This window comes from Poecilia reticulata, linkage group LG12 (assembly GCF_000633615.1).
Source record: "Poecilia reticulata strain Guanapo linkage group LG12, Guppy_female_1.0+MT, whole genome shotgun sequence".
NCBI classification, from domain to species: domain Eukaryota; kingdom Metazoa; phylum Chordata; class Actinopteri; order Cyprinodontiformes; family Poeciliidae; genus Poecilia; species Poecilia reticulata.
The window spans coordinates 5,952,756-5,965,831 of record NC_024342.1 but is presented as its reverse complement, the minus strand read 5'-3'; the positions used below and the strand labels follow the sequence as shown (position 1 = coordinate 5,965,831).

The 13,076-nt window shown below is 38.5% G+C and overlaps 1 long non-coding RNA gene across 1 annotated transcript in view; it reads left to right on the top strand.

Moving 5' to 3' along the window:
- Nucleotides 1-9,463: 9,463 nt before the first annotated feature.
- LOC103473341 (uncharacterized) overlaps nt 9,464-13,076 on the top strand; it is a 6,766-nt gene continuing 3,153 nt past the window's right edge. The window contains exons 1-2 of the long non-coding RNA XR_535005.1: nt 9,464-9,846; nt 9,947-10,013. This is a non-coding gene — a long non-coding RNA (uncharacterized LOC103473341). The remainder of the gene's footprint in view (nt 9,847-9,946; nt 10,014-13,076) is intronic.

Here is a 13,076-nt window from a genome sequence, read left to right as displayed (position 1 = left end):
TCCTTCGTCCCCTCAGGTGTCTTCCTAAATCGGCCGTTATGCGGTTTCACCATTTTCTGCGTTCTGTTCTGGTTCCCTTCCCCTTTTCTAGTTTGTCTTGACTTCTGTCTGCACTCCAACCTTCTCATTGATATTCTGACCTTTGACCTGCCCCTCGTTTTTTGACTACCTTTCTAAATTGTGGATTATCTGTTTCATTTGATCCGGTCTTCTTCTTGGACTCATCCCTGAGTGTTAGTCACGTAGTCCCTCCCTGTTCTGGGGCCTGGTTCGTGAGTTTTTGCTGCAATCGGTGGGTCTCCGGTTTGGACCCTGGCTCCATCATCTTGCCACTATCAGCATGCGAGTGAATGGCTGAAACACTTTTAGGTCCGTTTACCAGGACGTGTCCAGTGGGATGTGTCCTAATCATAGGGCATGATCTTTTTTTGTGCATTAGGTTATTGTAGAACAGGTTCATGCTTGGCTACAAATGTTATGTAAGATTATTAGTAATATGTGGGCGGGGATTTACCGTCATGTGCCGTTCCTTCACCGTTTCTTCATTTTTTGTTTCCTCAATTTATTGGCAATCACTGTCGGTGTATTTCTTGTTATTTGTATCTTTTAGGTGTGGCTCCCTATACTCCTCCCAGCCTGCTAATTGCATTACTCAGTCACCTGCATAAACACTGCAGTGCTTCATTCTGCTTCCTTATATATCTATTATTTGTTCAACACCAAAAGACAGAGCGAGCCGGTCTCTGGAGTTGTAGAGTGAGATGATTTACCAGTTATACACGGAGCAAACGCATACTAATGCTAGTCTCTCTGGTCAATCTCTCTGGTAAATTTAAATTCATTTAAACCTGTAAGCATAGTGGAGACTGCTTAATTATTTCTAACCTGCTATTTTTTAGAAAACCAGCTGGTTCAGCACACCAGTTGGATTTGAAGAAGCCTTGGATCCAAAATGAATGAATCTGCTGTTTGTGCATGCTGGTCCCAAAATAAGCTTGAACCAGGCTTATCTTAGCTGTAGATTTCCCAAGAGAAAATATTGTTCCCGATTACATCGACAAACGGTTTACTTGTCCTGAGAGAAGACCTCATTTGAAACCGCAGTTCTGCGTGCTGCACGCATTTGCCAGCCCAAAGCTAACGAAACCGAGAGTGGCTCTTGGTTCGTCGGACTTACCCATTCGACATCCTCCTGTTCCCAATGGTTCCAGTCAGGAGTTGTGTTTGGGCAATGAAACAACTTGAGCATTGTTTGCTTCATTTTGTGGTGCTGAGTGGTTTGAGTGCAAACAGGCCAGTGAGTCAGAGTTTAAAAAAAAAAGTTGTTTTGTAAAGTTAATGACTGGTAAAGACTCACCAATAATATCTTTGTGCTAAAGCTAAAAGGTGTTTTAATGGAAAGATGCTACTCACTATTTGTGCTGATGTCATCACAGCTTTTTCTATTCATGCAAGAAATGGGCGTGACACACTTCCAGTATGGTTAATATCGGTATCAATTGTACTGTAATGGTACCTTAAGCACTTTTTAAATATTAGTTATTCATAGGCTATGAACCAAGGCCAACCGAGCTTGTTGTTGCACAACAACAGGTAATGAAAAATTCTGTGGCACCCTGACCTGTGTTGTGATTAAATGTGTTTATTGCAGACAAAAGGTGATGTGGGATTGTTAATTTGCTTTGACATCATGTGTTCTGATTTACTAAGCCATGATTATTCACACAATGTGCGATGAGAGTGAAAACGTTACAGCTGGTTTGTTCCAGAAATCTGGAACCATGTTCCTGCTGGCTGGTGGTAATTACACAAAACAGAAGTTAGAGGCTTATGTTTAAGAAAATATAATCTTGTGTATTGGTGACCAAATGTCTTTGTTTACCCTGATACTTTTCATCAACAAGTTTTTCACGGGACTAAATTGTGACGTCTTCCCCGACCTGCAACCTAGTCGTTAGCAGATGACGATGACAGAGTGGAAAATCACTTTCCTTCATACCTTCCCGGTTGCAACAAATGGACGGAAGAGTACAGCTTTTACATAGCAGACATACATGTTTCTGTCAGTGACAAAGGTGCTAAATTTACCCTGAGGTCAAATTGACACTAAAACTATGAAAAGGTGGCGCAGAGTGAGTGTCTATTAAATTCACTGAGGAAGATGAAGATGTAACCCAAGACTGGTGTGTAAAATCTTGTTGACTTGTGAAAGCCTACCAAAAGTTTATTTAATTATCCTTCCTAAGCACATAGGGAAGTGTACTCTTTTGCTTTTTATTTGGAAATCTAAATAAGGTCACTCTGACCTTACGTCAGCCACTGCTGATCAAATAGACCAACAGATCAGAAGCAGAAGAAGAAAATAAGAATCACACCTTACAACACACAGGAGAGAAACTTGGTGCATTTTCAGACCAGGGTAGTCGGGGAACTTGATTTGATTGGACCTGAAACGACCAAAAATATCAAGCCGTTATTTAGTCTGGCCCACTTTCACATCCAGTAAAAGCGAACCAAGCTGGTGTAAACTGGCAGAGCAGTGGGCGGCGCCTCTGGTCCATTGTCCAGAGGCTAGTCCTCCACTAAGCTGTCCTGGGTTTGCAAGTTTCTTTTCCACTCTCTGGAGCCTTTTCTTGGCTACAAAGCTGTCGAATGAAGACCACTAGTGCCACAGAAAACCCTAAAATGAAAAAAAAGAGTAAAAAATCAACTGTGTAACTGTTTGAGAGCAATGCAGCCGTACAAAAGCGCGGCACAAAGCAAAACGATTTGGTGAGCTCTTAAAGTTGACCAGGGTTGACATAAAGGTTTACATGTGCTTTCACACCTGCCTAAGTAAGCTGTTCAAGGAAAACAACTTTTGCTCCCTCTAAAGCTCTAAGTAGAGCCAAAAAGTACCATCTGTTAATCTGAAATCTTTAAAATGCATTCAGGCATAATTGCTTTCAAGTTATTTTATGGTACTTTAAGTCTGACAAATGAGCTACATCGTATGACTACACTGGTGAAACACAAGGCTAACGTAAATACAGGTTTCATTTGATTATCCAAGAATAACCCTGGATAATCTCGGCTCTTAGTTTCTGCATCACAACCAACATTTGCGTCAATTTCGAGAGGCCAGCAAGGTATTCGTCACAACGATTTAGTCATCTCGGTCACATCTGCGCACTTTCAAAGGTTTCTTTTGATTACTTCTCATTAGCGGAACGAATCCCCGTCCCCGCAGAGAGTGAAGCTTCTGAATCAGAACCGCATTTCACCCGTCTCCAGGTTTTGTGCCGAGTGCCACGCGACGCTGTTTGTCACATTCTTTCAGACATAGCTCCGTCAGGTGTGGCGCTTCTTGTATCTTCTTCCAACGCATCACCGACCAGTCTTCCCATTGTGTCAAAGGAAATGTGTTAAAACAGCTGGCTACTATTCAGACATGCAAACATTCGAGAGTGAATAGGGATTTGGAAAACAAAGCCGAGACACACAAAGCACATTCCAGATAGACAAAGATTAAATTGAATTAAATTACACAGGCTCTTCAATGGAAAGGAAATATAATGATGGCCTGTTTTGTTTGACTCTTTTGCAGTTGCGTTCATCCCCCCCCCACCCCCTTTTTTTTAAAACCACATTTACCTTTTTGATGTCGCATTAAAAACACAAAGACCATCAGCTGTTCAGCAACGGCAGAACTGCTTGGTATGTTATGAAGAAATTGTCAGTCATTTGTTATTAAAATGATAAGATATGCCTTAGGCTGTGTCATTCAGAACCGGTTTCAGTTGTTTTTATTAGTTCAGGACTCAGAAGTGTTAAGTAGGCTGTGATTGTAAGGTTGGTACATGTGTACCTTTTAAACAAAGAGATCTCTTCAGGGTTGATTTGGTTTGAGGTTTTTTCTAAGCCTAAAGCAAATATGAAAAAATATGTTTTTTTAATTACATTTTTGGCACTAGTGGCCTTTTTTGAACAATAACTTGACAGGAAAGAGGGAGGTGAAAGAACATGTAACAAATGACTCAAGCCTGGGAACAAAACCCAGAACAACAAAGACGACGACTGCAGCTTGATCTACCGGCTAAGCTTCCCAACGCCCCTGGAAGAAATTTCAATGTTTGCTTATGAATCTGTATTTATTAGTTGGAAAGAAATAAGTGGTCTGAAAGTAATGCTTCTGAAATTGTTTAATTTCTAGTTTTCTTCATATGTTCTTTTCCTTTAAAACATGATCCCACTTTATTTGAGGAGGCAAGGGAAATTTATTATTATTATTATTATTATTATTATTTTTTTTTTTTTTTTTTCAACTGGAAACTGATATTTGCACTGAGAAAGTGACTCAGTAGAATTGCTTGACTTTCAGCCAGTCAAACAAAAAAAATTTTAATTCAGATTTTTGTTTTCCCTAAATAATAAAATCTCTATAGATTGTTAAGCCTGACTGCGCTGATGATGACACTCGTCCATGCAGCTCCTCTTCGCTTTTACTTCTGTTCTTCTAAGTTCCAAAAAAGGGACCAGAATTTCCCTAAATCAATATCCACAGGTCAAAGTTTTACAAAAGATCAGAAATCAGAACTGTAGCTAAAAATGTATAAAGCATAATAAGAGAAGAATGGTGGAGAAATAAAACCTTTAAAGTTGAAACAACTAGTTGGAACATTGCTGTATCATGAAGTATCATCAACTATAAATGAAACTGGTTAGAGATGTGTTATTTGGACACTTTGCATATCTGAATAAATACAGTAATTGGACACAAAAGATGTACAACCCCAACACAGTTCCCAGATGGCACCTGTAACAACTCCTGTGCTAGATTAGCATAGCATGACCATGGATGGTGTATATTTTTAATTTATAATGCTTGGATTGTGTTTTGACATCTTTTACTAACCACCTGAGTTTAATTCCAAACTTTTGCTGTTTTGACCTACAAAATTAAGTAAAAAAAATAATTTGAGTTCAACAAGTGCAAAAACAACCCAGCAGGTCCCCTGTCTGCAGATGTTAATCAGACCCATTATATCATTGTATCAGAGCACGCAAAAATGAAAATTCCCATCCAGGACCATTTCGTACCAGTGCGAAATAAACAAACGCGCACTCAAAACCCACCGAGAAACACGGCAGGTTTTGTGGAATGCAAAACTAAAGGAGATGACCGTACTTGATACTGAAAAAACAACACGATAAACCCATCCATTTTCTTTGTTTCATTGTTCCATGAAACGATAAAAGAAACTTGTGCAGTCAGTTTCTGGAATAACACAAAAGATAAGATGCACTGTGCTAACAGAGCATGTCGCCTGGTGCCATGATCATTTTCTTATCAGCATTCAACACTTCTGTCTCCATTATGGCTGATATGACGAGCTGTTCAGTTGACCAATACAAAACACTGATTCTACTTTTTTTTTAGCAAATATCCACTCGTTGCCATTGTATCTGTTCTTTTTTTTTCTCTTAAAGGAGCGGTATTTTGTATTTTCTAGACACATAGCACCGTTTTATAGCAGAGTCAAACTATAAACAGTTATGAAAAAGCTAAGTATATCAAACATGACTTTGCAATATAATTCCTTGAAATTGGGCCTTTGTCTCTTTAAGAATTTCCTCCTCTTTCAAACTCCGACTTCAACACATCATCAGCCACCTTTGCTCCATTTATAGGGCTTCTGAACCCCATTTTTTCTAGATGACACTTATTATTAAACCTTATCAAATATAAATAAATTATTGATCTTAGGTTCATGGGCTATGTGTTATTGTCAGAGAACCACATTTCCTTTCAGTAAACCATAAAGGGTTTCTATCGAAGCTCGCTAAAGCGGGTATGAAGCCCGGCAGCTGTCCCAAACTGCAGAAATACAAAATGGAGAAGTGTTGACTTATAGCACCAGAACAGGCATTGAAACCTCTGTAACTTCAAGTTTAAGACTCCAAGAAATCCTGAATATATTGAGGAGCTTGGCAATGAAGTGCCCTGACCGTCAGGACTAATATTTTAAACCATAATATTCAGGGAGCCGGTGCAAGGAGGCCAGAACAGGCGTAACATCTTCTCTTTTGTTCTCATTAAGAGTCTTTCTGCTTCATTTTGTAAAGTCTGAAAGTGATAGAAATAGAGAAACTGTGCGGCCGACAGGGTCCAGGGCCCTGTGCTGAAGTGATGACACTAAATCAGTTTCCTACGCGTTGGCACAGAAGACATCAGTAATTGTTCCCTCATATCAGTTAAATTTTTTACCGTCAGAGTTAATACTTTAATAACTAATAATTACATTCCCAATACATTCAGTGTTTTAAATTCTGTCAATCCATCTATTTCTCAAATTGGATGGAAAATGGAGGATGATATGAGGTCTCCATTCGTTGTAGGTCGGCGGACTAAAGAGCTGCGACACACAATATCACACTTGTCTTGCAAATCCACTTTCTCTTTGCAGTTCATGGCTGTTGAAACAGGTTTTTAAATACCTTCCGAGGTTGAACAATGGTGTAATATTAGTGGTTTCCACCTCCCGCCGTTCTGCGTCGGGACATTTCAGCAGACTGCGAGGCATAATAAACACTGAACAAAAGGACTTTCTGAAAGAGGCTTTGGAAACTCAAGAATTGTGTTAAATCTGCCTAAACATCCAGTTCAAATGTTGTATTTTGCGTTTCATAATCATTTCAAATTTGACAAGTCTAAGGTCAGAGAGTGAATTAGCTTAGGTTTTACTTAACCCTCCTGTTGTCCTCGGGTCAAAATGACCGAGATTTGTATGTGTTTTCCCTATACACAGAAAATGAGGACAATAGTTTAAAAAAATAAATAAAAAATTGAAAGCTCATGATTTGCCTCTGGTAGGGGAAAAAGGCAGCAGTAACACTCTCAACTGGAGTTAAATAGAAGAAGCCATCCGTCCTGTTTAATCGGCTGGTTCGCTGGAAATAATTTGAGAGTGTTGGTGTGAACTTTCGTAGCTCAAGCGCCTCATTACAGTTTGGACTCCAAGCTTGTTGGACTGGAGACGATTAAGATGATTTCACATTCGATTTAAAAGCCGACGCGATCGCTGCTATCAAGCAGCCACACCCTGGACTGTAGAAGAAGAAGAGCTTGCAGCTTGGTGTGAGATCCGATTATGATTCGGACTATTTACCATCGTGCCTTTTTCGCAGCTATTGAACTCTGTAAATTAGTGTATTATCTATATATATGTGTATTTTTAACCATTGTGAAACATCTTGTGATCTTTACCTAGAAAAGTGTAAACAAAACTTGCTCGCTCACATTGCTTGTGAGCGAGTGGTATAGCGATTGCTTCACCATGCAGCAAAATGCGCACTGAATGCAGCCTATTGTTATGAAATAATGGGTTATTTTAATATCTTTTATGTGCCAGAGCTTTGATGTTTACATTTTTTAAACACTTCTGCAAGAGAGAAGCTCTGAATGTAAAGTTCCTTCTTTCACCACACAGTGGCGCTGTGGCTCAAGATGAAACAGCTGCATTAAAACCATGCTGTGTGCAGTTCAGTACATTTAGTGTTGCACAGAAATATCCTGATCATGCTTCTGCTTTTATTTCATTATTTATTACATATTTAATCAGTGATATGAGTCGAGCACATAAAGGTGCAAGAGAGAGGTTCTTTGAGCTCTGTAGCTGATTTTATTTTCTACACATATTTTTTGTGAGTTTTAAAAAAAAAAAATTATAAATGTATATTATTATCTTCCCTCAAAAAGCTGACAGGACTGTACCAGAGATGTGAAAGCAGAAATATTACAACATCAATTCATGTCTCTTTTATTACAGTACTCAGTCGTTTCCTGACCACCCTAAAGAAGATTCAAAACACAGCTCCCGCCTCTCTCCCATTCTGCTCGTCAATAGGAACAGAAATTAAAATTTCAGAGGCAAAGGGTGAGATTGACACTCAGATATGTTTGGCGAACTTCTGAAAAGGTCACGAGAGGCTCCAAATGCCAAACATGCGTCTCTGAAGTTTAAGCCTTTGTAAGATCTGATGGTGGGATTTCATTTTTTTTTTGTCCCGACTTCAAAAATGTCATTACTCATATTTTGAGAGCAATTTTCTTTATTTCATTTTTGAGAATAGTAATAGAACACTGGACTACCAATGCATATGTAGGGCAAATTGTGAATATTATTAGCATTTAGCTTTAACAAACCAAAAGAAACCCAACCTACAGACTTGGTTTCATTTTTTTGTAAACTATTATCAGTATAGATATGAATTCTGTGAATATTTTATGTGTGTACTTTTTTGGGATGATTATCTTGGACCTAGAGAAAATTATTGCAAGAAACAAATCTTTTTATATTCCACAAAAAACAGAATGTGTTAAAACTAAAATACCTTAAGCTGCCCTGTTGCTATTTTATTTAAAACTGATTTCAGATTTATGCTTTTGTTATTAAGATAGATAATTCAAAAACTACAGTTCTCCAAAAGGCTTCACAATTGCACCAACAACCATAATAAGCAGACGTAATAAAACTGGAATAAAAGATAAATATAAAAGAGGGAATATTTAAAACTTCTAATAACTATTTAGAGAATTGTTTTTACCTTTGTACTCGCCTGACCATCTTTGGCTGGAAATTCAGTGCTTTATAAACATTGTATGAATATCCTTGACTGGTAAGGTACAGTAATTATTACCTAAATAACTCACCTAAAGCATTTGACATGCTGAGGTGAGTGGATCTTCATCAACGTAGGCAGAATGTTAACGCAGCACAACATCTGATTAAGTTATGCCACCATTGAGTTTCTATTGTCACTGCTAGCTCTCATAGCAGTGGCACGTATGTGCAGCACATATTGTGCTGCATCAAAAAGTGTCAAAATTTATTTGATGTTGTGATGTCAAAAAATCCATTGAGATCACAACGTGAATGACATGATTTGCATAAAGCTTTTTTTCTCTTCACGCTCCATTGAATACTAAATAAGTAAAGCTGAAGACAAAAAGCTCCCATTTGCAGGACTTTCTGATTGGTGGATTTCACTTCACATGGTAATTAATACGACTGCTAACGTTCAGTATGTCTGTAAGTAAGTCTCACTCCCTGTCCTTTGACAGAAAACGAAACCAACTTAAAAACAACTCACCCATCAGGTTTTTTTTAGGAACATGTTGAGACACAACAACCACCATTTTTCTCTCAAGGTACAAACTTCAACCGACAGCAGTCATATCTATTTGTCCATCTATGTGATATTCCTAATCAATCAACCATTCAAACATTTCTCTCTTAGTAAACCTTTAAATCAATCACCACGTTTTAAAGCAGGTCAAATTTGTGGGGATTTTATGATAGTGCTGCTGTGATTTTCCACAAATCTCAACCTCCCCATCTCACATGATTAAAAATAAATAAATTTAAAAAATCCTGGTTACGGAACAAAATCTTGGAAAAGAGCATTAATGAAGTGACATTTACATCCCAAAAAGAGATGTATGATGAAACGACCAGCATATGTGTGTATTCTCTCAGCAAAGGGTGAAGGATAATATCCTGTTGAGAAAAATGGTTAAGATTACTTTTTTTTTTTTTTGGGATTATATTTGCTCTATTGCTCTGTGTGTTCTCCTACTCTGGATGTAACCGAGGTGGCGGATGTATTTTGAGCAAATATCACTGACCTTTTTTTGCCCTTGGCGACCTTTCGAACCACAATCTCATTTCTAACAGCGATAACCACCTGAGACCCTATACAGACGGAAAGGGTATATTAACGGCATGGAAGGCAATTGTAATGTGGCAAATGTCACTGTTTGAGGGGCGAATCTCCAAGGCGAGCGTCTGCTCACCTCCCACGCAGGTAACATATCTCTGAGGCTTTTTCACTTGAAGAGACGGCAGTCATTTTCTAATTTTGGGAATAAGTGATTCCATAATTGCGTCTTCTGGTTTCATCCCAGGTGTTGGACCTTTGGATGTTTCTCTTTTGACTCAACCTCAACCCACCAGCCTGCTTCTTCTTCTTTGGTATTTATTGACGGTTGGCAAACAACAAATCCCAGCCCAGCTGCTTTCCATCTCCTAATTTCGCTTTGCCTGCACTCTCTCTCAGCTGTCGCCCATTCTCATCTGATTAGCTCCTCTGGTTCCTCTGTGTGCATAGATGGCATTTTGGTTTCACTAACTGTGTTTCCATTGACCATGAAGTTCCACAAATTGGAATTATGAAAATACATTTGCTTACTGGCAACGTGCCAGTTGTGGGGAAAAAAGGATGTTTTGGCGCAAAACTGTAATGGAAACACTTTTTTTGCTTCGAAGCACTCATATTTGAGAGCATTGGTCTCTCTGGACTGTGTGCAGCTGGCTCCACCAGAGGTCTCATAGCAAAGCATAGTTCATCAAAACTTGAGCTTGTCATTTGAAAGTATTGAATTTGTCGCTCTTCTGTAAAATGGATCACTTAAAACGGCGCGTATGTAGCCCCTCTCAAGTATAAGGGACTTGCTGCTCCAAAGTCTCAGTAAGGCGGTCACGTCTCCTGCGATGACTGGTAGATTATTTTTTAATGATTTATCATGTGAACAAGCTTATTTATGTGTGATTTTAATTGAACTTCCTATTGAATGGAAACACCACAATTGGGAAATTGGGTTTCTTCAACATTAGCAGAATACCAAGAAAGTATTGCGCACACTTGATATAGACACATAGCTATTGTTCTCCACTGGCTCTCTCCATTTCACTCCATTTAAATCCTTTTTATTTTTATTTTTAAAAGTCATTCTCATCTGCAAGTTTTTAACACCCAGGTTCTCCTTTATTACCAAACATGACAACTTCACAATGTTGGATTCAACTTTTAGAGAAAGTTGCCCATACACAGACAGGGCAAGTTATTATAATAACCTAATGAAAAACTGGTTCCAAGACATTTTTTAAATAAACCAACAAAAACCTGGCAGGTACATTGTTGCATGGGCGTGAGAGAAACCCTGGTAAGGGAATGTTTCTGGGAAATCGACACACAATCAAGACTTTCTTGTGTTCATGATTTAGCACCTTGTTTTCAGAAATTGGAAAACCAGTTTTGGATCTGTCAACATCAAACCATCCTGCTCTTCAGACTGGGTCGTCCCACATACTTTTAGATTCGTCGTCACTCTAAAGCACATGACTTAAGAAGAACAAATTGCCACTGAGTTACTCAGAGGCCTGTCAGTGAACTATCAAATCAAGCCACTGCTGGCTGGCAGCACGTGAAAGCGGAGACGGGTCCAAAATATTTCAAGAATTTCACTTGGTATTTAATTTCCAGTAAGGAGGAACGACAGTTTGGTAAATTACAGTATGTGTCTGCAGTATCAGGAAAATGTGCCTCCAGCTCTCACATACTATCACTTTGTGGTTTGTTTTCCAGTCTAAACGTGTTTGGCTTTCAAACGTTTTGCGCACTGTGAAGTGTTTCTCACACACCAGATGAGGAGACGCTTTTTGTCCTTTGAGTTGAAGAGTATTTAATTAAATTTTACTAGCAAGTTTATTAAACATATGAGTTAATTTAGGCGGTTGCTAACTAAGTCTAGGAGAAAGAATTTAAAATCGCAGGTTATGTAGGAGCAGGAAAATAACACAAGACTAAAAAAAAAAAAAACCCGACTGAAACAATGAGGCCAATGTACAAAGAAAACAAGAAAGGCATGAGGGATTACTAAGGTGGTGGTAGATGAGTGACGGACAACAGGTGGTGACAGGGTGAGCTCAGGATGAAGTGAACGTGTTGAGGACATCTAGGGGCACAGACAGGTAACAAAGAAACCACATTTAGACACAGTCAGAAAAAACAAAAGCTAGTTGTACAGCAATATGCTTATATAGGTTAGCAGAACAATGTGCTTTCTTAAGCAGCAGAAACCCATTGTGTTTGATTGGTGTAACTCTGCCACATGCGCCATTTTAAGGAGATTCAGTTACATTAGTTTAATTTTTGATATTTTGCATAGCAGTCCTAAGAAAATGCCACAGGAAGCTTTTTTGACATAGCATTGTCCAGCGTTGTACTGTAAATACATTTATTTACTGTTGCCAGGACATTAAATTGTCTTATGTAACGAAACCAGTTGGAAATAAAGGTAAAAGGTTACATAAAGTAACATTTTGTGACTAACTCTCCACAATGTGCGGTCAGTTTTTTTTGTCCAGTAATTTTCAGACCAGATTACATGTAGCAAGTCAAAGTCAAATCAAATCATGGAACTTTTGTGTATTTGGACATAGTCATAGCTAACTCTCAGTACCTGCTGTTGGTATACTGTCTGTAATTTCAAGTCCGCTGAATTTTTACTATTGGCTAGTGAGCGGATCTCATTAGCTAATACCAATCCCTCTAGGTTTGACCCACGCACAATTACATTTCTTTTGAGCTGATTTATCAACAAGTTGTATCAAAACTGAGAGAAACATGCTAGCGCTAGCTTACCGTATCAGAAGCTCTAGCGAGGACAAAATATCTGCCATTTGAGGAAAATTGAACGCAACCCAAAGAAAATTCCTTATCCAAGCATTAGCGTCAGAAAAATGCATAAGATCTTAGGTTTCAGATATAATGAGTGACAGATTACTTCATACTTGATCGTAATTCATTTAATGCATTTTTTTTATGATAATCTTTCGCTCCTGGACCATCAGTGTCAACCTACAGCATAACTTTACCAGTTAAAAATAATAAAACACACAAATAATGTGAGTACGTCGGCTGAAAAACACTATTGAACTGGATTCCATTGTCTCTTGCAAGGCAGTGGAATTTTTAACATAAATTTGCAAGTATATGTAATTAGAGGCAATTTCTTCTGAATTGTAGCCACTGACACGACAATATCAATCAATATACATTTTTAAAAGTTGAGGTTCCAAATGCTTTGTACACGCATTTGCTCTGAATGCGTCTGTTCACATGTAAAAATGCTGAATCAGACTTTGGCAACAGAATTCAATAGAGGTGTGCTGATCAATCAGTCACCGATCATAATCGGCCGATTTTTGTGAAAAAGTGCATGATCGGTAATCGGCGATCATTGGCTCTTGTTG